The 27630-nt window shown below is 37.3% G+C and overlaps 1 protein-coding gene and 1 long non-coding RNA gene across 3 annotated transcripts in view; one reads left to right on the top strand and one right to left on the bottom strand.

Annotated features, from left to right (window-relative positions):
- Positions 1-26585, bottom strand: part of LOC135162343 (1-phosphatidylinositol 4,5-bisphosphate phosphodiesterase epsilon-1-like) — a 73865-nt gene extending 47280 nt beyond the window's left edge. Inside the window, exon 1 of one of the 2 annotated variants that reach the window (XM_064120690.1) lies at positions 26504-26585. The gene's annotated coding sequence lies outside the window, so the exon portion shown is untranslated. Of the gene's footprint in view, positions 1-3973; positions 3998-26503 lie in introns of those variants that run through there. The other variant, XM_064120691.1, reaches the window with a different exon arrangement.
- Positions 20791-22833, top strand: LOC135162240 (uncharacterized). The gene is made up of 3 exons (XR_010298921.1): positions 20791-21048; positions 21213-21621; positions 22748-22833. It is a non-coding gene; the product is annotated as an uncharacterized LOC135162240 (long non-coding RNA).
- Positions 26586-27630: the final 1045 nt, after the last annotated feature.

Genomic DNA, 27630 nt, shown 5'->3' with positions numbered 1-27630 from the left:
CATAAAATTAAGAACCATACCACTCACAAATGTTCATCCCCGAAATTTCCATGACCACGGACTGCAATTCAATGAAATCGCCTCTAAATATAGCAATTTGACAGTGAAGGGCATCAAATGGAATTGGCGAGCCACGATAATTACATTAAAAAAATGAAAAAAAAAACGTTTTCATCGTTACACGCGGTAGCAGCTCGTTTGCCCCATTTATTCCGTCCACGGGGCCTCTCTTTATTTTCCTACATTTTCACATTTCCGAAAGACTGGTCGTATTCTCTCAGAGAGAATTTTCAACTTTTTTTTTTTCTGAGTCAACGTTTTTTGTTTTCCTGGTTATTCCTCTCAACGACTCAACTCATTCATGCGCTTCGTATCCAGTCCTTTACATCCTCATTCTGTCGCTATTTTTTTGCCGGCTTTATCCGGAAATATGACACATCCAGGGGGAAAGGTGCAAAACGAGGACCGAGGGGATCACGAGAGGTGAATTTCAGAGGAGAATTGAGTGTCAGTGAACCCATAATCCACGTGTACTTCCTTATGCCACCCTTTTTCTATTTTATGGTGTCGAATATTGGGAACATAATAGAACGAAAATGGAGGGAAAATATCGGTGGAAAAATATAAGAGCGATATAGTATTTTTTTAGAGATCGGTATTATCAATGATTGGGTCATTAATATCAAGAGAAAATCCACAGGGAGCAGAAAATTGATATTTCTCGAGAATATGAAGGTTTTAATTTTTGCAAGTAGACAATTTACCCATTTGATATATGTATTCTCTCAATTTATAGAGAATAGACATACAATAAAAATATATGAGACATGTATTTTATATATTTTTCTTATGTAGTTTGCGGCAATTGGGAGAATCAAAAGACAAAGTTCCTGCGGTCGCCGATACTAGAAAAAAGAGGTCTTAATTGGCAATAGTTTGACACGAGAGTGGTAATATGTGGGTCGGTCGATAGACATTGGCCCCTTCTGTCCTGGCACTCGCTGGAGGCACCAACGGCTCCTACACCCATCCTAAACTACGAAACTCCACACTAGATATATTGCTACTCGAGGTCCTGCTGTGTTGTCCTCCCACTCGATTGCCCTATGCAGAAACCCGTTATCAAGCTTATTACCCAGGTACCCAGCCTCTACATTAACTCATTCGTCCAGTCCCATAGGGTGAATATTCCGAGAATATTCATCACTCGGATTCATGTTCATTTGAACTTGATTACATTCGCCAAAAGTCGATTCGAAAATTATTTGAAAGATTGAATCCTTTGAGCTGTTTTTAGTTCAATTAAATTTGATAGAGGGATTTTTGCTTGGATTTTCTGTTTCAAATTGATCTATTCTATTGAATGGAGTTCTTGTTAAAAATTGCTGGACTCGTATTTATTTATATTGATGTATGATAAAACTTGATTAACACGAGCTGAAGACGTGGTCACGCATTTTACCGAATTGCGAAAAGAAGAAATTAAAATACCGTAGACTGTTCAAAATATTTATGGGATATTTTGATTATGTAAACCAATTGATTAAAAATTATTTTTTTTTATCAATATCACAAAGTTGTGAAGCTATTCAAAATTTTTGAGAAATTAAAGCGAAACCGTAGAGGAATAGTAGGGCAGTGAAACATTTTAATGATATATTAACATTTCACTAATTACGAAATATTTTATGCAAAGTGTAATTGAAAATTTTCCATTGTGAATTCCATTACTCGACGTACTCATTATTATTCCAGAACTCACGATGAGATTGAACAGAAGTTTGAAGGTTTTCTCTTGATGAAGGCATATGAAGAGGATTCATTAATTCGTAATTATCCAAGAATTCCCCACAACGAATTATGAAGAGCAGAAGACGGAGGGGTAATTATGACTGTATTCCATCATAATTTTTTAATTGGAATTTCTCTAATCAGTTAGTCATTATAATCACGTATATTATGGCAACGTTTCACTCTGAGATTGACAGTCATTCCCTCATGCTGTTCTCTATAGAAAATTAGTTTCACAATTTCATTTATGATGAAAATGCCTGAGGTGGTCAAGATAATTTCATATTAAATTTTCTTCCACCAACCGGAAAGCAATAATCAATACAAAGGAGAATTATTTTTAAGAGTGGCATGTACGTACGGATTTTTAAATCATTCATATAAATTAATCATTCGAATGAAAAGTCAAAATTCTCATTCACGCGAACCGAAGAAATAATTTCAGTAGCCAAGCGGTAATACGAAATAAGTCACAGTTGACTCTTGACTATCTTCTTGTGAATATCTTAAAAGATAGAAAATTGTTTATTATAACTTTTTTGAAGAGCAAATTGAGCACTACAATAAATGTAGTAACAAAAATTCTGCTATCGCCCTTACATTCGCAGATATTAGTGAAGAACTCAAATTAGAAATTCGTCAACTTGTCTGATATTACCACTTCGTTATTAATTGACTCTCAGCAAATTGTCTTTGGGAGAAGAATTTTCACAGGACAAAGTTTCTTCTATTTTCTTCTACCACTTCCACGAAGACATTCGACATAATATATTCTTAAGAAAAAAAAATTATTTTCCCAGTGTTAACAGCGCGCGTCGCTTCCACACGATAGCGTCAATAAATTTCATAAAATCTAATAAACTTCACGATTTTTTCGACAATGCACGTTATTTATAATTATTGCGCGGGGTCCGGGACAATGTTAATGGGAAAAAAAAACCATAAGTGATGAAGGAATCCCCAGTACTGAATATAAAATGACTTGAAAGGCAATGGCACCGGAGTCACATGAGAGTGGTGTACAGTGAGTTTGTCTATATCTCATTCTCTCTTGACTCTGGTAAAATTCAGAGCCACACGAGCGTCCACTTTATTACTACCATAAATCCGTGAGCATCCACCGTTGTTGCCTAGCTCAATGTGTACCGTTCTATCTCACTTATGCCCCAGGGGGTGAGACCTCCCCCGGCTTTCATCCACAAACCAGGGCTTCATATATTATATTATATCATACTTTTTACGCCTCCACCCTCCCACGGTTTGTTCCGCCCTTCTCCATTCAGACTTTCTTTTTGATATTTCAGGTGAACAACGAGTGGTGAAACCCCATCTAATGCGCCTGGATTAGAGTGAATGCTGTGGGAGAAGGGGGAGGGGGGCATGTACAAAATTGATGATGAATCATTCGTTGCTTTTCGAAGCACTCGTGTGTCATTTGGAAATTTATCTCGTGGGATTTTTGAGGGTTGACTGATGGATAATGGGACGGGGGGGTCAAGATCTGCATGGCACGATGCACGGAAATACATTTTAGGTAAAAATTAGACCATCGGGGGGCAAGACAAAGGTTAGTTTTATCACAAAAATTAACCTCTCAAGTCTGATTTTTCTAACAAAACTTGACCTAAAAAGTGGTTTATTGTCATTTCCGACTTTTCGCCCTCTAGAGGTCTAATTTTTTTCCAGGTGGGAAATCCAGGTTTGATATACCTCGATGCGAAATGTATCAGAGAGGGAGAGAAAGAAAAATTTAACGATATATTACTGAAGGGTAATGTGTGAAATGATTGTATTGTATTGGATTATCGACGTTGTGCGATCAATCGATTTTTATTTTGATAGAGTTATGAGAATAATCGATGTTTATGAACTTCATCAGGCCTAAGCTTTAGGGCGCATGAAACGCGCCTTGTTCTACTTGTTTATTATAAATCTAAATTACCGAAGTTATCATTTGCGTCAGATATCGATTATGTAGACATCGATAGATAAAGTAGTGGTAAGGGAGCTGGTATAGTGTTATCAAAGTTCTCGAAGCTGGGATTAGCGAGAGGTATCGATTATTGAGGCATCGATATGAAGCCTAATAAATTTTTAAAAATTTTATTTAAAATAATACTAAAAAATAGTAAAGAGAGAGAGAGAACTGGAATTGCTCGTTCTAATTTTGAGAGAAACTTACCGCACGTTGAAACGGACGATGTTTTCCATCTGAAACAAACAATAAAAATATTCTCGTTAAAGTTTCACAACTATAATGCGTTCGCGTAACTTCTCACATTTTTAAATTCAATATCACTAATGTCACCGAGGGAAATACCAACAAATTCAGCCCATCGTAAAGACGCGAAGTCGTCTTAATCTGAATCTGAGTTATTTTTTTTATCACGAGAATTTTACGACGCTTGGACAACTTTATGAAGTTGACATTTTGCGACGGTTGGGGCTCGGGCAGACGAGGGAAAGCAGCAATGAGGTGGGGTTGAAGGGGGCGGGAGGGGAGTTGGAATAGGTAACCCAGTGAGAAAAAGAAAGTACATATAAAGTGGGTTGAGAAAAGTTTTCGTGGTGGGTTGTGATAACAAGAATGAGAGCCCCTGGGTGGAAATAAACCGCACGCGGTATTTGTCCCGAGAGTTTACCACTTCTTTCCACCCGCTTCACCCCCTAAGGTACCATAACTACTTTGTCGCGATCAATTTTGATTATTTTTCCCGTGTATGGTAGATGAAGGTAAAAAGCTCTAAAAATTTATCTTCAACGCTGAACAACATACGGTGGAGAAATGTTTATTGAGTAGAATAACTATTGACATGGTTCGATGAACTGGATCGATACGCTTCTCGATTTTTTTGAATTGTCATTGCACCCTCATTCGATCAGCTTAGGATATCCTTAAATACTTTCTCCCTCGGGAATCATTTGTTTTGGTCATTTTAAAAATTATTTTGTTCGGAAAGAACAAAACGTTTTGAAAAAATCTTTGGAAGATCTCCCTGGTGACCCAAAAAATTCTTCGGAAGATTTTCAGAGGAGAATATTCCTCTCTGAAGATGTGAATTTGACTTTGGAAAATATTTCTAAAAGACTCTCTTGCGAACATATCTCCAAACAAAATTTGTCTTCAAAAGATTCGGATCGGATGCAAATTTTCAATTAAAATTTTGCTCAGTGTAGTATATTCGAACAGTCGGCTTTTGAACTCGGAAGCTATAGCATGTAAGGCAACGACCTTACTACCTCAATCCATCGGTCATTTTACTGAATTATAACAATGGTGGAGACAGTGATAAAAAATATCGTTAGACACCGGTAGTTCTCGTGCATTATTTTGTGACAAAACACCATTCCCTCTAATCCTTTGTCTTTTCCCCCATTTTCCCTCTCATTCCCCCATTTTTTCTATTTATTTTCGAAATTGTTGACATGTGTACGCGCTCACAAACTGTCTGTATGCAATTTAAACTCACTCGTCATTGTTCTTTGATCTGCAAATAGACTCGACAAAATTGGAAATTCTAATTCACCCGAGAAAATAAACGAATACATCTTTTATTCTGAAGGAAAACCATTGCACTCTATCGGGGTTACTGTACACATAAATGAGTAATGGTACCGGTTGTCAGGTGAACAGTATAGACTGGAGAAATCCATGACTCGTAGTGATTTCCAAACGTACAAAGGGAATTATGAAAAATGTTTGTTGCATTGATTTTTTTAGTACAAACTTTGTCAATGGCCAGCTTATTATCGAAGTTATGAATTTTCGAGGTGAACGCAAATCAACGACCTGTTGTCAATTGACGAGTTCGTTTTTTTTCGAGGCAACTAGTGACGAAGAATAGTCCATAAACATGAAGAATTCATTACTGGTAAAAAGAACAAACGGCGAAAGTTTCCAGTGGAACTCTCTGAAAGTTTTCAAATGAAAAGGAGAATAATGAGAAGAAGCAATTGGGATTTTGCTTCAACACCAATCCCCAGGATCTATTGTTGGAGTGTATGCAGGACTCAGGTAAAGAATAATGATGTTTGGCGGCATTATATAGCGTATCAACTGCTCCAATTAAATTTTTTTTATTTTCATTGGTCCTGAGAAGAGAGGACCCGCGTAAAAAAATTCTGTCTGTCGAAAATATTTCGGAGCCATCCAGAAAAACCATCGCAAGATTTTCGGAAGATCATGCGGGTGGTCCTAAAAAATTCTTTCGAAAATCTAAATAAAGAATACCTTCAGAAAAAAATATTGCCTGTTGAAAATCTTCCAACGATTTTTTTTTTGAGATCTTCCGAAGATCGTTCGATGAGTCTCCTGAAGAATTCTTGAAGAGCTTTGATAGACAATAATTTTCCTGGGAAATTTCCCAGAATTATCAAAAAATTACGATACCATCACGAAATTTTTTCTAACCAATTTCGTAATATATATTTAACATTTCTCTCCATGTCATGATTAAACAAAAAAATCAAATTGAATTCCCGGAAAAAAATGGCTGGAGAAGTAAAATCCTCCAGAATTTACCCTAAAAACAAAGATATTAATTTCTCCGAAGAGATTTTAATTACTACCATCGGAGAAATAATCGCATGTATGTCTTTGATGCAGCTACAGGTACAATAATCGATTTCTAACTCGATTCAATGTCATGGTGCCTGAAATTACGGTAATATAAATTCGTTACCCCGAAGTTCTCTCACACTCAATGCACTATACACCCTCCCCTTTAGCAGTACTCCGTAACGCGTGGTGAGTACTCACTTGTCTCATCAAAACGTGAAAGAGCAGATGAAGTTCCCTATTATAATCCTATTACCGAGAATTCAACAGTAATGCATTTGAAAACATAAACTCATTCGTGACCATGTCTATTTTAACATTCACTCGAAGAGAAACTAAACTGACAGAATGAACTTTTTCGTGGGTTACGATATTTTCTGGAACCAAAAAATTCACGAAAAAATCAACAAGGAAATAGTCTCTGAAAAGCCTTTTTTTTGAAGCTTGTAAGAGCTTAAAATACAAAATAAACAAAGAAATATATACCTATATATATGCCTATAACATTATATGTATACATGAATGTAAATATATATATATTATAAACATATCTATATAAGTGAATAAAAAATAAGAAATCATCAAATTGAATAATTCATTTATTTTTAATTAAACTCTGACGAGATAGATTGGTAAAAAAAAATAACACGGTTTTTTTTTCATAGAGGATTACCCGGCAGGATAACAGAAAATTCCATTCGTAAAAACGTTTTTCTGTCAGAATATAGCAGTTGTGTCGATACCTTGATTGAGATCAATAAGCAAAGATTGTGCAGAAATACTAGTGGAGATATTATAATATCGATAAAAAAAATCACATCACATGCTGCATTGTATAAGCGGATTTACCATCATGTTCTTTTGTTTTAGTTTTATCTTCGTGGATAATACCGGATTTGCAATTCTATGCGATATTAAGACGAGTTATTTATCGAACGCAATCGATTATATAAATTTATGCTGAGTCTTGATACGTGCGGATGAATTTGTTAAATGCATCGCTAATGAAATACCCGGACAATATTTGGATATGAAAAAATTGTATGGAGTGTAGTTGAATTTTACTGATGCACTGACAGAACATTTAGCTTTATTATCATTAATTATTTATTCTGTAAAGTGCGAATGTGTTTATCCAAAAGACACGAACGTATGAACCTTACTGTAATCATAAATTCCAAGTGAGCTTCAATTTCGAATAAATAATAGGCAATTTCATGAAGTCAAAAAATTACAGAATTTGTGATAACATAGTGATCTTGATTTTCAGGAGGTATCGCAAAAATCGTCCCCAAAAGTTCTTGTGAAATTTCCTGGTCCCCAGGACAATTTTTCCCGAACTTTGATGAATTTTCCCCGAAAAGTAATGTCGCCCACGATGACGTCACAGGAAAATATTGAAGGGGATGAAGTCTCCTAACTCTAGGGACCTCAATGTTCGAATAACTACTTATATACCCCCCCCAAAAATGTTAGATTATTTCCTGGGAATTAAATCTGTATGTGATGCATATAAATTTTGATGTGTCGTATCAAAGTTGAGAAAGACAGCTAATTTCCAACCCCATATCCGTAGTAATAACGTCATCTGCATCTGGCCTGGATGCATAATTTCATGGTAGTGCTTTGGCTCTGGTGCATGGCAAGTTAGAAACAGCCTAGTGAGTAATTGATACTCGCGTGTCATTTCACAGCTGAAAGTCTGTGTATATTTAGGTTTAGGCGTCAAGGATGAGAGCGAGTTGTAATCACTATGTGAGTGTTACGAATTATTCCTACCTTCTAATTAAGTGACTTAACTTGAAATTATCTTCAACTGAATTATCCCTTGAGCCAACTGCACAGCGATATTTGAAAAAACCGTCAAACATACAATTAAATAGTAAACAGTAGAAACAACGATCACAGTAGTGCAAGTCACTCGTCGACAGACATTTTTGAAGAACAACGTATGGAAATGCTATATGTCCATCAAGAGTGGAAAATCATGTTTTCGCGGTCGATGTGCACGTGTTATTTTGCAACTCAACTGCAAAGGAAAATTTGCATTTTGTTATTTGAAGGGCGTGACAATAGTGGTACTTTCCACACGAGGACGGCAAGTGCTCACTTTTCTCCCTTTCATCAGGGAGAAACGTACATCTTTCCATAAAAGTGTGTTCAAAATCCATTGAATATTGAATGCAAAATTAGTAGTAATAAGTGAATTGCGTCAGACAAAAACAGTTCTCAATGAACTACAACTCAAACCACAAAATCATAATATAGGGAAATATTTTCATCAGTTATTCATAAAATCTAATCTCTTTGTTATTAACATGTCTAATGCTGTTAATGTAAAATTTCTCGAGATTTCCGGTAAAATTATACAGAAGCTCGCGAAAATGTTATATTTTACCATGTCCTGCAATTTTTTATACCACCAAATTGCTCCACTTTTCCTATGCTAGCATTGGAATCGAAATTATAAATTTCTCTCCCCGTAGAAATAATTGTTTTTGAAAAATTGAATTAAACGATCACAATTCCATTTCAATTGAATTCTGATGCTGGAGATTTCACGTTTCGGAATTCAATGCGAAAAAAATGGCCTCAGTGATGTGTTCACTTTAGGTAGCCGGCCGTCGAGTCATTGATTTCGTTTTACTGTCAAAAATAACCCATAATAAATAAACAAACGAACGCGCCACGTCTATTGTATTTATCAATTCAATATTCTGGATATCACAACTCCACTCGCTCCGCTCTCACGTTTTCTATTGAATCAGACTGGATATTTTTTTTTTCTTCAACGAGTGCTCAATAGTCAGGGAATGCTTGGGATAATAATAGAAATAACATTGATACTCCACTCTTTGGATTTTCGAATAGAATAGAAGCGAAGTTGCGCCGAAAAAGGGGTGCAGGTCAGGATTTGTATCGGCCGCAAAGGAATTGAGATGTGGATTTTTCACATGAGCCACTGACTCGTGCCAGTGGAGTATTTTCAATGTATCCATGTAGATTCAGAAATAAAAATGCACATACAGTCTCTCCTGCTTTTACTTTTCCTCACATTTTTTTTCTTATTCCAAGTGGAAGGGGAAAAATACGATAGATATCGGTTTAATGCGGTGGAACATAAAAGTTGTGCGCACGCTATCTTCAAGAATATATCGACTCTGGGGAATTGTGGAGATATCTTATCTAGCCGTTTATACCGGAACACTGTGGGTTATTTATTGATGAGATAACATTAGCCGGAAGAGCTTCATCAAGTTTGAGCTTGATTTTATAATAAAATTTCAATTGATTTTAGTCTGTGAAGATGGACGTGAATCAGTGATGCAGAATGGAGACAAATATTCAGTAACAATTACGCAGAAGTTCTGTAATTCACAAGTGAAATTGGCGATTGGGTTAAAATTACGGAAGGGACAGTGAAAAGTACGTAATTTTTACGGTACGGTTCATATGGTCTTTTACTGGACTGAATGCTCTGTAACTTATCTGAACTCACAAAGAATTTCTGAAACTTTTATTGAAATTGACATAAAAATTAATTATGCTTGGATGATAAAATTTGGTGTAAGTTAAATAATAATAATAATAATAATAATAATAATAATTTTGGTAATTTTCACCAGAATGTGATATGTTTACTTTCCACATTGTTTTCAAACAAAATCGGATTTTTTTTTCTTGAGTCGGGAGTGAAAGATTACAACTGCAAGTTAGAAAATTTTATTTATATGATGAAATTTTATTATATGGAAAACTGATCACAATCGACACAGGTGAGAACAGGTAGATCTCGAACCCTGGGCTGTTTCTGTCGTGGGGATTTTGGGGCAACGCTCGGAATTTTTTAGCGCCTCCTGAATTTCGCATAATTTATGCTGCCAGACGTCGCACCAATATGAAGTATATCTGTACCAGTGGTGCTTTAAAGTGAGGGTGAGGTAAGACATAGTCGATATCGTCTGTGCGTGATAGACAAACGTGTTCAGAATTCTTCGTCAGAAATTGCGCAGATATCCAGACATCTGGGTACGACGTCGTTTGATTTTGAATTCTCCTCGGAATTCCTCGACCAGCATTCGCAATTTATTCGTTTTTTTACTCTGCTTTATAACATCTGACGCAGAGAAAATTTTAAAATAAAAATACCCAAAAATTTAATAATTCTAACGTGAAATGTCATTCAGAAGAAAATCCCTAAATGAACTTGAATCTGATCCGTAAAAATTCGGTCACTTTTCCATAATTCTCCCACCTCATTAACGATTACGAGTCCATATGATTATTTTTCGCGTAATTACGCGTCGCTCCAAGATCACCAACATTTCCGGATAATTTTCATTGAACTTTTCATTTCGTATAACGAAAGGACTTATCCTTAAGGACAAGGATAATTTTTTTCTGAAGATCTTGTAAAAAATATTCACAGAAGAGAAAAAAGTCCATATTACCCTGCCCTTCCCGGTAGTTTACAGTTGCTATTTGATAATTGGAATTGGGTAAGGGATCCAATCCTTAATTTGAAGCGATGATGAGCCCTAGTGGCAAAACTGGCCACTATCGACTATCAAGCTCTCCTCATTTTCTCGTCCATACCCTTACACTCCACATCATGAGGCATTCGCATCACGTAGGGCTTGTTCCATTCCCATACCAGAAGGAGTTAGAGAGATAATTCGCACTGGTTGGAAGTTCCTCGACCCAACTCATGCCCGAAGGAGATTATCAACAGTGGGCTTTCGGTTAAAGTCTCCTCACGAACTTGGGACCTCTCATCGATATATCGGACAGCCAGCGGTGAAATACCGACGAGGTGGCGCACTCGCACGGTAGCAAAAATATCCCTTTGTTCTATTTTTGCTCGATTGACGAGGGTCATGACGTACGTATCAGGAGATTGTCAGTTTCATTGGTAAATGACATTCATAAGTATTTCAGGCAAATTCGGAAAATATTCAGCTTGACGTAAAAGTGGAAATTTTCAAGTGAAAGTACTCAACGGCTAGCGCACCACATTCAATCAATTTCCCAAACGTTTGTTCAACGGTTTTCTCAAGGTTCCCTACAAACAAATAAGCTTGTCAAGTTTTCCAGAAAAATCACTCGCGCTTCGCGTTCGTGATTTTTAAACTGGAAAACTTGACACGTTCATTTGTTTGCAACGAACCTATCGGGAAATATCCGATAATTTCGGAGCTCTTGTGGTATTATATGCGAAAATTGAATATGTGAATAAAAATGAGAGTAGAAATTAATCCACTGAAATTTCATATTTGAATTATTAAAATGTAAGTGAATTGTGTGTTCTCATTTTTATTACTGATCAGTTTAACGAAATGTTCTCCTCTCGGGTCACTACATCTTCGCAGCTATTCAGATATTCTTAAAGTAGTTGTATTGGCATACCTGGGGCTGACACCTTCAGGGAAGCGTCTCGAACTTCTCCAAAACTATCACAGCCATTCCCCCGAACAGATTCTCTCCAATATTTCCCGACGATCGTGGAAAAATGTAAATTCCACGTTCGATGATTCTAACGTCAAACTAGTCCGATGCATTAAAAAATAACTGCTTGCATTGCACTTGACTACGGAAAACTAGACGAGTGGAATTATCCCGGGTTACCCTGCACTGGGCACCAGCTGGATTTTTTCCACTCCCAACGTTCCATTTTTTTTTTCTTCATCGTAAAAACTCGCAAAAGCAGTTTTTTAAAACAATTTTTCTCTCACACCCTGCCCCGTCCTTCATGTAGGTAAAAAATCTGGGCCACAGTTGTGCCCTGAAAATTCTAATTCTCCACTGTCATCTCTGCAAATCCACGCGCGTGTTCTCAAAAATTATATTGTCCTTTTTCGTCCATTATCGGAAATTTATTGACATTTTGCAGGACGCGTTCGCTCGATAATCAATTAATCATGAGTGCTATGGACGCGGATATGAATAAAAGCAACACGTAGAGGTGATGAATCAATTCAATGGCAATTCAAATATTTATATGTACGAAAATTTGAATAATACGATAATGTAAAATTCACGTTATTCAGTTTTATTGAAAATAATGGAAGGTTATTTCTCATAATAAGAAATTTCCGATCACCATTAATATCGGTAAACGTGTGCTCGCATACACGTGACAAAAAAAACGTCAGCCCCGTTACGAAAATAAATTCTGTTACGAGAATTGTAATTATGGAATATGTGTTACATATCTGAAAATAAACGTATTGAAACAGTCGATTGACGTGGAATACAAAATTTCGGTAAATGGAAAAATAAGGCACTGGAAAATGATAATATTTCCCCGGACATTTTACCGTGTGCTTGACTTGATAATTTTAGAAAAAATTGAAAATTCCGATACCGATTCAATCTGAGCCATTGTCAATTTCCCGATTGTACTGATATTTTTCCCCTGAATATGACATGCCCCCAGTATCCCCCATTCATTCGAACAATACCCACCATTCGGATTGTTGTTTGATTTACCTCAATGCATCGACGCTAACACACGGTTATCGCTAATCGGGTGATTGTCATCGCTAGCGTTCATCAGCGAGGCCAGGACTAATCAAAGCCCATTATCATTGCGAGACAGATTATCTCCTCGATACATTGACTCTATCATAGACATATCCAGTATCAACACACCACCAAATCCAATATACTCCGAGGATTCATCATATGGTAAAGGAGAAATGAAAATCATGGGATTGATTTTCGTAATTAAAACGATCAACGTATGACTGTTCGTCTAAATTAGGCTGCTCGTTCGACTCTGCCGAAAGGTTCAGGTATAATTGATTGGTATGTTCATTAACACGAAGAAACAAAATTATTGAAGAAGAGAAATTAAAAAAAAAATGGAAATTTTTTTTTTGTTAATTCAGAAAACATCAGAGAAAATTTAATGAATGATCAATTAAAAACTAAAGAAAAAAAAATAAATGGGGCAGTCGCACTGGTATTTCCTAAACGCGTTCATGCATAATCTCCCAACTCATTCATTGTAATCGACTCCCCCAACTCAACCTTCAATTCTATTTGGGGTGAAGGACTGCGAGCGATTCCTTAAATATGATTTCACATGAAATTCAAGTAACGAAACATTAGGACTCGGGAAAAGCTCTCGAGTATTTTCTCCTATTCTGACAGCTCAACTTGAGACTTCTCGAAAGTCTCATTGTACACTTGAAAAAAAATTCATTTTACGGCTCTCAAAAGCCCAACAATCTCCTTAGACCCTTTCTCGAGAATGACATAAACCAATCTCCTCCCTTCCATTACCTTTATAACCTCTAACTGACCGCCAGTTGAAGCTTCGCCATTCACCAATATACTTGCTAATCCCCAATCCACCCTTAATACACCGTAAAAGATCGTTATTCACTTCGCATCGCTCGTCTCCACCGAAACCCCAACACGATATCTCCATTCACCGATTTCCAATTGAAAAAAAAAATCAATAACTCAACGATAAAAAAAATTTTTATTACGCTCTTTAATTTTTCCGACAGGCGGCCATATAACTTTCATCACTTTCATCAATCAGAGAGTTTCTCAATCGTAATTCCCCGATGCCACGGATATCAGAGTCGTTGGTTATCGATCATTGGAATTTCCCTGAATCTCCCGTTTCACTCGGCCATGAAGCTTCATTTCCGTTTCTCCATAACCCCTACGACGACTCCCTCAATACTCTCCCCCAAAGCACCGAGAACTCGTAATGAACATCATGAAAATTCATAAACCATTTAACAATGCAAAAGGTTGTGTTTGATCTAAAAAACCAGGCATTACCCACCTGACAAATGAAATTAATATTTGGCACGTGTGGTTTACGATCTTTCATACCATCGCAACATTGATTCTCTCACAAACTGATGACAAGTTGAGAGGTAGATTATGAACGAAGGGAAAAACGAGGGCAAACGGGTAGATTTTACGAGCGTCGATAGAGCGGTAAAAAAAAATTTTTTTTTCCCTTACCAATGGAAAAGCTCTACGACCCTGAGAATATATCGCAATAAAAGTTGGCGGGATGAATGGAACAAGATTATTTTTCCCCTCTCATTCGTTCACTCTTTGAAATTATCCTTTTTTTCTTCTTCCACGGTTATTGAAATGCCCTCTTTATGGTTCTCTGTGGCCTGATATTTTCTGTATAAATTTCGAGTTATTTCCGCTGAAATGCCGAAGTATTTTGTATCCCATGGTATTTCCAAAGAACGAGGCTTTACGAAAAATATTCATGAAGAGACGGGAAAAATGTACCGAAAATATATAAGGGACAGGAAGCTGTCAAGCGTGATATAAATCATCGGTGAGTTGCGTGTCGCTTCCGGGTGAATTATGAACGGACTTTGTGGACTAGCCCTTCCACGAGCTCTTCCAGTATGTATAATTCTTAGGATGGATTTTTTATCAGTTCACCCGAGGGAAATATTGTCGTCGCTATCAATGTTCTAACCATTATGCAAATTACTCCATGTTTCCGGAATTAATTTTTTCCTGATGCCATTTCAGTCCATTTTGCACGCTCGTCCATCATTACTTCATTTTTCACTTATTTTCACTGACATTTCTCCCGAGAGTGGAGAGCTATTGATGTAGCATCAAGAATAGTGACTTTTTTTCACGATGATCGATTATGAGTATTCATTTATGTCCGATGAGACTATTTCGAGGGGTCACGAGGGCGTTTAGCCTTTTTTATATGAGATTGTATCGAGTTTGTCCGGCCACTACGTCAATACAACCTATTTTGTCAGTCCACATACTGACCCAAAAACATCTCGCTCATAAACGAAGACATAATCAACATTGACTCATAAATATGAACTTGATAATCCTACGTCAACAAATTTAACCAGGAAGTTTACCACCAAGTTTTATCAGTGAAGATATGCGATATAATTCCGATATTGGAACCATAAATTGCTTCTAGCACGTCTGTGTACACTGAAACCATATGAAATCCAGCCATGTGATATTGTTGTCAATACCTAACCATCGTACGCTGTAAAATCAGCGATTTTGACACGCCATACCGCGAATGAATGGCGTTAATTTTCCATTGCGATACCATCGGAAACCCAGAACAGCAATGGCGAGTGGTGGTTATACAATGTTCTCGACTATTTCAGCCTATCCAATGGCTCATAACTCAGAATGATCAATTTATCCACCACTGCTAGCGATCCTTTTGCAAAACCAAATTCAGATGATTCCCACCAAACGGCGGAATGAAGGAAGATATTCGTCTTCTAAAACCCGTAACTGATGCCAACTCGATACATCAATTTTCCTTCTCTTGATTGAAAATTCGATGAATCTGGTTCCAATGACGTTGGAGATGGTGCACAAGGCTTTGAAGAATTGAATTAACCTGACAATGAGTGTCTCCTGAACCTATCGTTTGTCATTTGCTGTTACACCAATGAGAGCAGACTTTTTCCAACTGGACTGAGGACAATTGGCGGCGATGTAGTACCCTAGAGTCATTCTTCGTTGTAGCTACTTCTGCCGAACGAGCCTGTTCCACGTAGAAAACTTCTGATTCTGCTCAAGATTTTCCCCAATTCTTCAGAAGAATTATTCAAAGATCTTGGGAAGATCTCCCTGGCGAACCAAAAAGATTCTTTGAAAGATTTTCAAAATATTCTCTATCATCTGAGAATGTTATGAGAATTATATTCTGGAAGATATTCTGGATTTGATTTTGCAAAAGGTTCTAAGAAATCTCTCTTCCAAACAAAAATTCCCCTCCGAAAATCTTCAAAAGAATCTTAACAGGTCATCGCGGAGATCCTCGAAGACCTTTCGACGATTTTTCTGAAGACTTTTGAACGATCTTCGACAGACAGAAATTTTTCTCCACGCGGTCCTCTCGCAGTCTTCACTAATCTACACCACTTCAAGAAGTCACACAGTTATTGTCCCGTTCAGTACCTCCATTACGTCGACAATAGTGAGACTTTAAATTGCCGGAAAAAATCAATAATTTTTCTTAGTCCTTCATGACAGTTGAATAGACGAAAATCTTCCTCGGAAGCGAGACGAAAATACCCGAAAATGGTTGAACATAAATAAGATGCAATCTGTGCCCCATTAACTGGAATGAAATCTAAAGCTCAGATCGTTTCAACTTAGCTATTCTCTCCCCTCCCCCCCTCCTCCTGACCTAATTAGTACCCATGCACAATTACTAAGCGTGCATTGAGATGGAATGTGAAGCTCGTGGCTATGGATCGGTTGCAATTCGTAGGATCAGACTGATGATGCTACAGTTGATAATTAATAGTCAGTACCAATTGGGCGTGAAACGGTGGGAAGTAACTGCATTGATGAGGACAGCAGGTACATTGTATGGAGTTACTGTGGATCGACAATCTTTTGACATTTGACCGATTAAATTGGACAAACGAGAGTGCCTTTGGAAATCCGGTTGGCCTGAGGCACTTGAAGTCATAGTGAAGGCAATCGTTCCAGCTATTAATTTAACATTCGATTGAATCGAATGAGCAATCACCAGGACAATTCGCAATTCTTCGGATTCCATGATACCATCTTGTTGGACGGCCAATCAATGTTCACGAACCGAAGCATTATTCCTCTCTGATGGGAGTCCAATAAAAAAATTCACCCCATTCTACGAATCTTTGGTAGTGGGATGACAATCCTTGTGACTGATGTGGATCGCTTTTTTTTTTATATCGAAAGTCATTCATCATGATCCTCTGACATTCCGAGACAATAGGGAATAGGGAAGAATAAAGAAAATTGGTGAAGGTCTGAACTCGTCATTCGATGAAGAACGTGGTAAGTATCCAGTGACCGAGTAAAAGCAAACAATTACCCTTTATACGAAAGGCGATAGAATGAAAGTTGAAGAGTCCTTCTGTAGAGCAGCTTTTCAACTTCAATCTCAGGATGACTGTCTTTATCAATTCTGTAGTCTGTCAATCGATCGACTGGCAAAAGTTTCAACCAACTGTTGTCAATCCCTCAACAATGTTCATCAAGTTGATAATTTTACTCAGTGAACGGTAGTTACCATAAGTTCAAGTTGGTCCTGGAGTTGAGCTGAAGTTTGAAAACTACGTGGCAATAAATTATAGGATGTAAAGGGCTCAATTGAGATTGACTAATCAAAAATCATCAATTTGTCCTGCACTTGCGTATCACGGACGAGCGTAATGAGGACAACATGAGAATACTTATGAGCTCATGTCAGATTGACTAGTGTTAATTGTTACAAATGATGGTCACCCCTCATAGGAAATCTTAACTACAATAAACGAGAGACACTTGACATGATCATAAGTTTCAATGCTGGTGTAGACAGCCCTCTGGACAAGGCCAAATTATGGAAACCACTCACGTTTTTCATCGAAACAGCGTTACACGTTCGATCATCCACCTCATCCTCATCGTCATGACGAATGGTAATTTCGATGTATAACGGAGAAGCATATGGATACCATCGCTCTTACGATAGTAGCTATCCAATAATATTTATGAATGGTTGACGACACGCTCTCCGTACAAAGCCCATTCTCACCTCGCTCACATTTGCCATTTGTATGAGCTACTTTGAATGTATGCCTCATCGTTACTCATATAAATACACCACCAACCTTGGTGGAAAGTACTGGAGCTTATGCCGTATGTTTCAACAATGTAAATGCATCTGACGTGCAATATTCATATAATAGCTGAAATCTGATGTATGTTACATCGCTATCTCCACTGGCTTTCGCTGCTTTGGCCTCATTTCAACGATAAATTGGTGAGCATGCGCACGTGCTGGGATTTTTTTTTTAAATTTCCACTCCATGTTCAGGGTAATTCCGGGATTACCAGTGAAATTGCCTCAGGAGCAGGAAAATTTTGTAGGTCAATTTGAAGTTTTGAAAATAGAATGGAGAGACTTTTAAGGTATGTACGGAATTTTTAGGGGGTTGAAGGGGATTGCGTGTACATGCGAGCTCGTCGACTCGGGATTTTCCCCTTTCTGGATATAGTCACACAGGGACGAATATGAATATTGCATACTCGGAGAAATATTCAATTAACATTAGGGAACTAGTCCCGTAATCCGCGATGAGAAATCATTTTTGGGGGTACGGTACATTGCAGCAATGCATTTTTTCTCTCTGCAGGGAGAGAAAAGTCTGACAATTTTGATAGTGTGATTCCGATAAAAATTACTGTGCTGCGTTACAATCTCAGCGTAAACTGCAGGACTGAGGACAATTACTATGCCGCATAGTAAAATTTTATTATCGACTTAAGAAAACTTTGATATCGGTTTTGTAAAAATTCATGAAAGTCTAATGCAACATTACCCATGACGAGGTTCAACGTCGGCAATAATCGGCTGTATTCGGTGCTCATCGTTAGTCAATCACAATGAGTCACCCAAAAATTGTTGTGTGCCACAGTAAACTAGATAGGAATTTTTAAAAGATTTTTAACAATTTTTCATTTAATCTCAAATAAAAAATGATTTTACTTTATCGTGACGTTTAGTAAATTTTGCGAAGCCCCATATAATGTGTGAGTAAAATACATTTCAGTATTGTAGTATGTTGTACCACGATTGTAGTGCCCGGCACAGTAATTTTTCACAGATTTTTCTCTCCATGTGGACACACGTTGAATTACAAAATTTTTTCTCGTGTAATTTGTGTTTTCAATTTGACTATGAATTTTTCTCGACGGATTGAATATTCAACGAACGCACCGGATAAATATTTCAAACAGCCACTCACATCGTATAATTGAAGAGCGCCTGACACGACTATTCGAGACTTATAGATCGATAGAAATAATTTTTTAATGCACCGTGTCCCACTTAATGAACAATGTTGCGGTTTACTTGCAACTGTCTTATTATCCGTCGGACGAATCTATCTGTTATCCCTTGGAGCGTCATTATTTATCGATTATCTTTTGAATATTCAATCGTCCTGATTATTTAAGTTTACCCGAGGAGTGAGTTTCTATCCTTTCAACTATACCCATTTTGTAATCTGGTCGACATTGATGGATTAATGTGAAGTAATGAATTGAATCAGAACTTTCCCCTCTCGGTGAGAAGAAATTGACGCGGGAAATGTGGTTGAGGGAATTGTGACTGAATGGTCTGGAGTTTGTGAACAATTTGTATTTGGGAAGGGCCTGAAAGGGATAACACTACTTCTAATGTAGTACAGTTGGTGGAGGTAGTCGTTGCGAGACAAGCGGCTTAAAGTTATTTATTTGCTCTTCTACTGGAACAGAGTGAGCGCTGTGCGCGTATTATATCCACTTGTAGGATTTTTTATCTCAATAATAATGAAAAATGGAGGATCCAACAATATTTTTCATAATGAGAAATTGACAATACGATTATTTTATTTAATTTTTTTAATGAGTCCATAATCTTTTAATATTTTTCTCTCAATTTGAAAGGAATCGAATTTTTTTTCAGATAAAACCGATTAGTGATTAACTTATTAAATTATCCAATTTCCCAGTAAAGTGATTAATTAATTTTAAGTGGGGGATAGCTCACTAAGATGAAGACGAAGGTCGTTATTCTGTATTTGAGACGGAAAGAAATATTTAGGAAAAATTACGCAACTAAATGCGTCAATTACCGTAATTTCTAGTTTTTGTCGGAATGGAAGAGAATAATTCTGAAACTGTCAGTATATTTTTTAAACTAAAGTAGGTAATTCCCCGGAAACTAGTAAAATTGAATAATAATGTCAAAATATCATGGCTTCAAATATAAAAACTCTCGGACGCTTCATAATTTCCACGAAACTGCCGCGTTTTTTTTACGTTCCGGGAAATGTGAATTTCAGTCTGAATCTAGTTGTAAAAATTACGCGAAAGGGACATAACATTTTCTCTTCTGACTCCTAATTTTCATTGAATTTCTCATCGTTCGCCAATTACATTTGAAAACGTAATTTTAACGTTTCTTTTCTGGTACTTTTTATTGAATATTTTTCCCCGCATAAAAAATTCTGCACCTCAAAATGGCGATTTCACGTCTCCCTACTTTTTCGATAAGAATTCCCTCACTGTTCTTTATCACTTCTGTCAAAAAAAAATCACTTTGCTTGAACTAGATGAAAACTCTGACAACAGCATTCCGGAAACATTCCCAGAGCACACATTTGGAGACAGACTAACCTGACTGTCATTTCTGAGTTCCTGGCTTAGGAAATTGAAGTTGTTCACAATCCTTGCTACAGTGTTTTTTCACCAACGATGTTGTACACACTCTGACTCTTTGTCTCCAGGGTCGTGTTCAATTTTGAGGGAGTCCCGTAGTCGCCCTTACAAACCTTCAATTTCCAGCAGCAGGCGAAAAGGTACCACCGGTGGTGTTCCCATAACTTTGCCCCGCCCATATGTGTACTTTTTTTCATCACATCAGTTGGTTTCATTTGGACTGGGAGAATGAACGTGAGATAGTTGATACAAAAGTTTCAACACTCACAATCCACTTCAATAACTTTCTGGTGATACCTCTCAGTTTTGACAATCAATTTCTGGATTGGGAAAGGATTTCCGAAAGATTCTTCGTCACTCCAGCAACTTTTTCACGAGCCGTTTCAGGGGACTAAAATTGATAGATCCAATAAAATAGTTTTCGCAATGGCGAAGAAAGAATTGAAATCAATGATTTTATCGGAGAGGTAAGTCCAGAGCGATTTACAAAAGTAGCGAATACTGATAGAAAAAATTTCACGAAGAGAAATTTTTGATGAAAATTATACTCCACCGTTCTACGTAACAGTATCATGAGTCGTTACATTTATACTTTTGACCGGAACCTTTGTAATCGTGTGATTTTTTTCAGTGTTATCAGCACAGAAGTAACTGGGCTAAAAGGACAAAAGGGATAAAATTACACGGAGAGAAATATTCAGCAAAAATTACGGAACTCGCGGTACGTTCGACGATATCGTAATAGACTGGGAAATTTGATGAGACAGTAGCGTAATTTTTCACAAAAAATTCAAATAAAAATTACGCAACGTGCAGGAAAAATTCCTTGCTAGTTTCCTCGGTCACTTTACTCCTGAGTTACGGAAAAGATACGTAATGATTACCGAATATATATCTCTGTGTATTTAATCCCTGAACGATTCGGAACGGTGGTAGAATTTCAATTTTCCGGAAGTTGATTTCTCACTGCAGTGATATGGCAGTTGTCAAGTGGCGAATACATGACAATGTTAATCATCAAGACAGGGCATCGACACTCTGTAAGTCAATCGATGCTCATCCATCTCATTCCCCCTATGAACATTATTTACCAACTCCTGTGACTCTCATTTTCCCAAATACCATTAGTCACTCCCCTCAGGCATCTGACTTGGTTGGCTTAATCCATCCCCCTGGCAAGCAAACACTCCGTAGCACCGTAATGCGTGTGAAGCCGAGACCCTCTAGGCTTAACTCAGTCTTATCGACTTGATTTTTACTTCACTCCTCATGTCTTCGGATTTACATTTACTTTAATATTTTTAGAGACGTCACCAGTAGACAATTTTCCCAGCAACACAATTTCGGAAAAGAGCTTTTCACAAATATTTTTCAAAGCCAAATGCAAAACAAAATATTGTCTTCCAAGAATCCTCCAAAGAATCTTTTCCACTCACATATTCCAAAATTTTCTGAAGAATTTAACAATTGAAGAAGTTCCCAAAATTCTCTGAAGATTTTTTCGAGACCTTTGGCCGAAAGTAATTTTTCTACCCCGGGATTCAACACATACACATAGTCATTCAATCCTATTCACTCACACCCTAGTACATTCTCAGATGATTATCACTGACGCGAGAATTACAATTTACCGTATTCGTGGGAAACCGGGGATAAACCATGCGAATTTAGACTCGTGACGTGAACATTGTAGTCGGTTGTTCGCATAGCATCACCTGGCACACGTTGTAAGCTGGAAATCCATAAATCACTGAAGCCGGTGAGTGCCTGACATATTAACGAGTTTCTCCACTCACCGGTTGTTACTGTTGAAATGTCAGGGATAACAGAAAAAGATTGTCATACCGCTTACAATCGTTTTCAATATCCCGTTTAATTTAATTTTGTATACGGAAATAAATTTTTGATAAAAAGTAGACCTTTCATGTGAGGGGGTGGTGGTAGAAGAATCGTGGGACAAAATGACAATCAACCAGTTTTTAGGTCAAGTTTTGGTGGAAAAATTAGACTTGTGAGGTTAATTTTTGTGATAAAATTAGCCTTCATCCCTCACTTCATCCCTTGGAGACCTCATTTTTACCCAAATAGATAGAGATATCCTTCCGATAACGAATGTAATTAAATAAAGTTAAATCTATTTCCATCTGCAATTTGATGATTTTACAGCCCTAAAGATCCCCGAAGGACATTTGCGGAAGGAAACAGGATTTGTTTTTATATTCCAGCCCTTTCCGCCCTCTTCGAGCTAATTGGCGCAAGGAAACAAAGTTGATCCAGAACTGGAGATCGAGCCTGGGAGATCCAGAGTGGAAGGTGTCTTGATTCCACCGTTCAATCGTATATTGATCCAACTTGAACCTTAAATTCTCCCCCCAATGTCAATCCAATCTTGAAATAGTCTTGTTCTTCCAGGCTGGAAGGCCCAGGATAGGGGAAAGCTTGATGTCATTATCGAATCCAAGACTGATTCAAACTCAGACGTAAATGGAACATTCAGTTCATGAATTATTACCTCAATGTACCCAATGATATTCCACTAAAATACATCAAGGAGTCATCAATGGTAATTAATTATTGGGGAATTATCGAGTTTTTTCAATCAAGAGTCAAATGATTTAAGTGTCAATAAAATTCAAGGATTAGATTTCCGATTCTCAAAAAAACATTCTGAAGACCTTCAAAAATGCCTCTCCTGGTCGTTTCCAAAAAAAAAATGGCTGATATTTTCGAAACATATTCAATAAAAATATTTTTTGCGCGGAAGTAATGGGAACAATTACCCCTAAATCAATCGTGCATTTTAATCCTTCCAACTCTACCAAACAACAAATTCTAATCACGACTTGTCTGACTCATATTTGTCAGTCAATTACCCTGGCACTGGAATTAAAAAAATGTCTTCGTGAATGTCTGAATGTAAAAAATTAACTCCAATCTCTCCTAGAATTCTTCTACTTTCGCGAAGTGGATACATTCTCGGCTAAGTTTAGACGTCATATATACAACTGTACTTGTTCATTGAACATGTTTATGCAGATTGGGAGGAGCGACTTGGTCGTCTCAGAACGAGACTCTCCACGAAAGTCACGTCCATATTCATGAAGGCTGTGCATTCTGCACATATACAGTGTTGATACACCCCAACTCATTTCAACGCGCATCAGAATTATTCACAATCAATAAATATTCGGAATGAAAGTGGGAGAGAAAACAAAATATTCTCATTCATGAGTTGTATTCGTTCATCAAAACAAATTGCGGTATCACTGGATTTCGTGGTATTTCCAATTATTTTGTGATTAAAATTCAACCGATTAGTTTGTAAAATGGAAGTAATTTGCGTCAATGGATGAGAAAAAATACAGTGGAATTCAGCTTCGTTCGCTTTGTTTTTTACGATTGAGGGAATGGGAGGGGGAGGTATATGGATCGTTAAACGGAATTTGCGTTGTCGTTGCCATCTTGGAAGGATCACATCCGAATGCTTCCTGTATTTCTTTTCTCGTAAGAATTCCGGTTTCCGTAATCCGCGGGAAAAATATTTCTTTTTGGAATATCTCTTGCAAGTATTCCGCGGAATCTTGTGAAGATTATTCTGATGGGCTTTTTGATGACCAAAAAAGATTTCCAGAGGATAAATTTGTTCACATTCGTTTGGCTCGAAATTCTTGGGTTTAAAATTATGACGTCCCACTTATCCCTAGAGATCCTCCATTTCTCTCAAAAATCGATCTACAAAATCGTTGTCATGACCTAGCTCATGGTACCACCCCTGTTGTGGGGGTGGCCCTTGGGGGTCTCACATAAATAATAACATATTAATGAATATACCTGAGAAATGAGTTCATCAAAAACGATGAGAATGATTTATTAATGATTTCGACCCCTTCGAAAAGCTATCTGTAAACATCACGTTCTCGATCCAGAAAAAAAATGTCACAAATTCGTTGTGAATTCATTCATATTTCAAACATCACGAGAAATCGATTCCATGAAAAGAAAATTGGGTCACCAGATGTTAGCACTCATTTATTTTCTATTTGTGCAATGGAAATATAATCAAACAAAGATACCTTAGGCAGTGCAGCATTTAAATCGAACAGATTGAGGAGGATATTTGAGAAATGTTTCAAGGAATCATTGAAACCTCTTCTGAAGATTTTCCTGACGACCAGAAGAAATTGTAAATTCGGAAAATGTTTTCATATTCTTGAAAGTAAAGTTAAGAACATTAGAAAAAGCTTTTTTATATTTTCCTTTAATATTTACCCCTCGTTTCAGGCACCCGAGGACTGTCTGAAAAGTTCCTTTCTCGTACCCCGAATTAAATAGTTCGAATTAAGTAAATTGCGAGGTCTTCAACATTTACTAAATATTTTTCTAAATGAATATAAAAATCGGCGAATATTCAGTACACTCACTACCTAAAAATTCAACAATGGACTATCCACAACGCTGAACAGAGGAAAAAAAACTCCAACAACAAACTCATTTGCGCTACGAAGTATTCCGTTAGTTTTTAATATTTATGTACAAGGAAAATAATGCGGTGTACTATGGTTTTGAGAGGCTGTAAACGTGCGGTGCAACTTTCAAGGATGAATTTTATCAATATACAAGGCCGATATACCATCACCCGAAGGGGGAAAAAAAAGTTTGAAAGAGAAAGTTAAAGTAGAATATCAGACTGCGGGAAAAAAAAAGTGCATCGCCGATGCGCTAGCGATCCCAGTATTGAGGAAACTACTCGCCGGGGGGTTTTATATAAATTCAATTAAAATTCACGAGAGAGGGTAAAGAGATAGAAGAATGAAGGACCATAAATCAAGAAGAGCCGATGGCAGCCTACAATCTACCCTCGACTTCTCCAAAGGTGTTGAATTTTTTTCTCTCCTGAACAAGACGTTTCAGGTTTATCTCACATATATTCCCCCGTCTATTTTTTTTTATTTCTCCTCCGTTCTTCTCTTTCTCTGACGGCATCGTTGCGTTTTAAACGAGTTTGCAACTCATTTTAACCGCTCTGGTTGCGGCGCTCAGGGGTGGGAAACTTCGGACCAACATCTTCTCTAGAAAAGTTTGCCAGAACCTAAAGAATGCTTCTTCAACCATTTTCACTTTTTTTTTTCTTCCTTTTGGTCTAGTTTTTAACCGACAATTCTTCAACGGAGAGACACTTGGCGGTTTTGCTTTGACCTTTTGCCGACATGCTTATTTATCCGGGTTGCTTATTACCGGGAAATTTTCCAAGAATTTATCGTACCATTTCTTTGATAGACAGAAATTTATCATTTGTCTTCTGTCCTTTGGCCCTGAGCGTTATGGATTATCACAATCAATTTTTAACTTTATAATTTTAAAAGTGGAATTTGTGAATAGTTTGTATCACGTATGTCGCGGTTATTTAGCGGCTCAAAATCATTTTGCGATCTCTCCTAACTATTTTGGAAAAGAAATCCTCATCAAGAATTAAGTTGCCGCTATCATTCTTTTTTTTATTGTCAATCACTTTTGAGCCCTGCACATTTAATTCGCATATGCGCCCGCAATTGAGCTTGAGATAACATTGATGTGATACTTTTATGGAGGATTTATCTAAATATTCATTGACAATCAGAGCTTTTTGCAGTCTCGTCTAGAGTCCTGAATTGTTTACCCTCAAGATAAATAAGATTTTATAAACCGTTTATTCACCTGTATTTTTCGACTTTGTTTGTATCAAATTTATCATCAAATTCCCTAGTCCCTTAAACACCGAATATTGCGCATACGCATTAATTTTTCAGTCTCATTGTCTCTGGGTTTGAAGATTGTCAGATATTCCTCGAATGAATTCGTTTCGCGAGGACGACGAAGACGAGGGGAAAAGCAAGTACGAGAGAAAATAGAACATGCAGAGGGAGGCAGATTTCTCTTACTTACCAATGAAGGATCGATACGTGGCTTGTCGGTTGGCCTCGGAGGTCCTTCCCTTACTCCGTTGGCAACTCAGGAACGCCGCCTCTCATCTGTAACACATGTTCAACTGGGTTACAATACTGACAAATTTTTATTCGCTCGTACACCATTGGTAAGTACAGTAAAAAATACAACGAAAATACATATAAAGGAGAACGAGAGAGGAGTAAAAAAGGCGGAGAGTAGAGGTGGTTCGAAGAAATAAATGTACATGGACGCAGTGGAGTAAGTTTTTTTTTGCCGTTTCTGCCGTATTTCTATGCGATAAGACACGTTTTTGCATGGCTAATCACCTGAGAGTAAATACATTGGTGGATTATTCCAATTTTCGTTTTATTCGCCACAAGAAATAAAGAATGTTTAATCTGGCCACTTGTTTCTCTCAATATTCGCTGAAAGTATATTGTTTTATTGTGATTGCGTACCGGGCTTCCCTGACTCGGTTGTAATTTATTCGATTCCTTTATTAAAATCCAAGGGAAATGGTTTTGCCACTGCTATCACATTGCTTCCGGTCTTGTGAAATCATAACCGGGCGATAAAGCATAAAAAATACAAATTTCAAAGCTCAACGAATCCAATACTTCAATTCGAACGCAAAAAAGAGTAACTTCTCAATTTTTTTGATGGAATCCAAAGATGAATACGAACCACAGCTCTACGAAAATATTACTCGACTGATTGTACATGATTTTCCCTTCAGTTATGTAACCTCCGAATAAGAACAACCAAATCCGAAGTCCTACAAAATTTACTCCAATGACTAATTGATATTCATCCCTTGATGTTTAATAATGAGCACCTCACAAAGATGAGAGAAGCAGTTTGAAGCCACCACACGAAGCTCATGTAATTCACTCCACCATTAATGTTTGCCGTCTCCCTTCCGGACAAAGCCACCAGCTAAATTAGATTCAGAAGTCAATAAAGAATACAAAGACAGACAACTCTCGTCGTAACACAATATTCTCTTCATTCTTTTAGATCTCTAACAACTATAATCAAGTCCTTTGTTACTTTCAGCGAGTGTTGACTCTCGAGTTTATAGGGGCCTGTGTCATTTCTGAAAGCCGCTACCCTGACCACCATGG

This window comes from Diachasmimorpha longicaudata, chromosome 5 (genome assembly GCF_034640455.1).
Source record: "Diachasmimorpha longicaudata isolate KC_UGA_2023 chromosome 5, iyDiaLong2, whole genome shotgun sequence".
Taxonomy (NCBI): domain Eukaryota; kingdom Metazoa; phylum Arthropoda; class Insecta; order Hymenoptera; family Braconidae; genus Diachasmimorpha; species Diachasmimorpha longicaudata.
The sequence above is the reverse complement of the archived record's forward strand: the minus strand, read 5'-3'. Positions and strand labels throughout refer to the sequence as shown.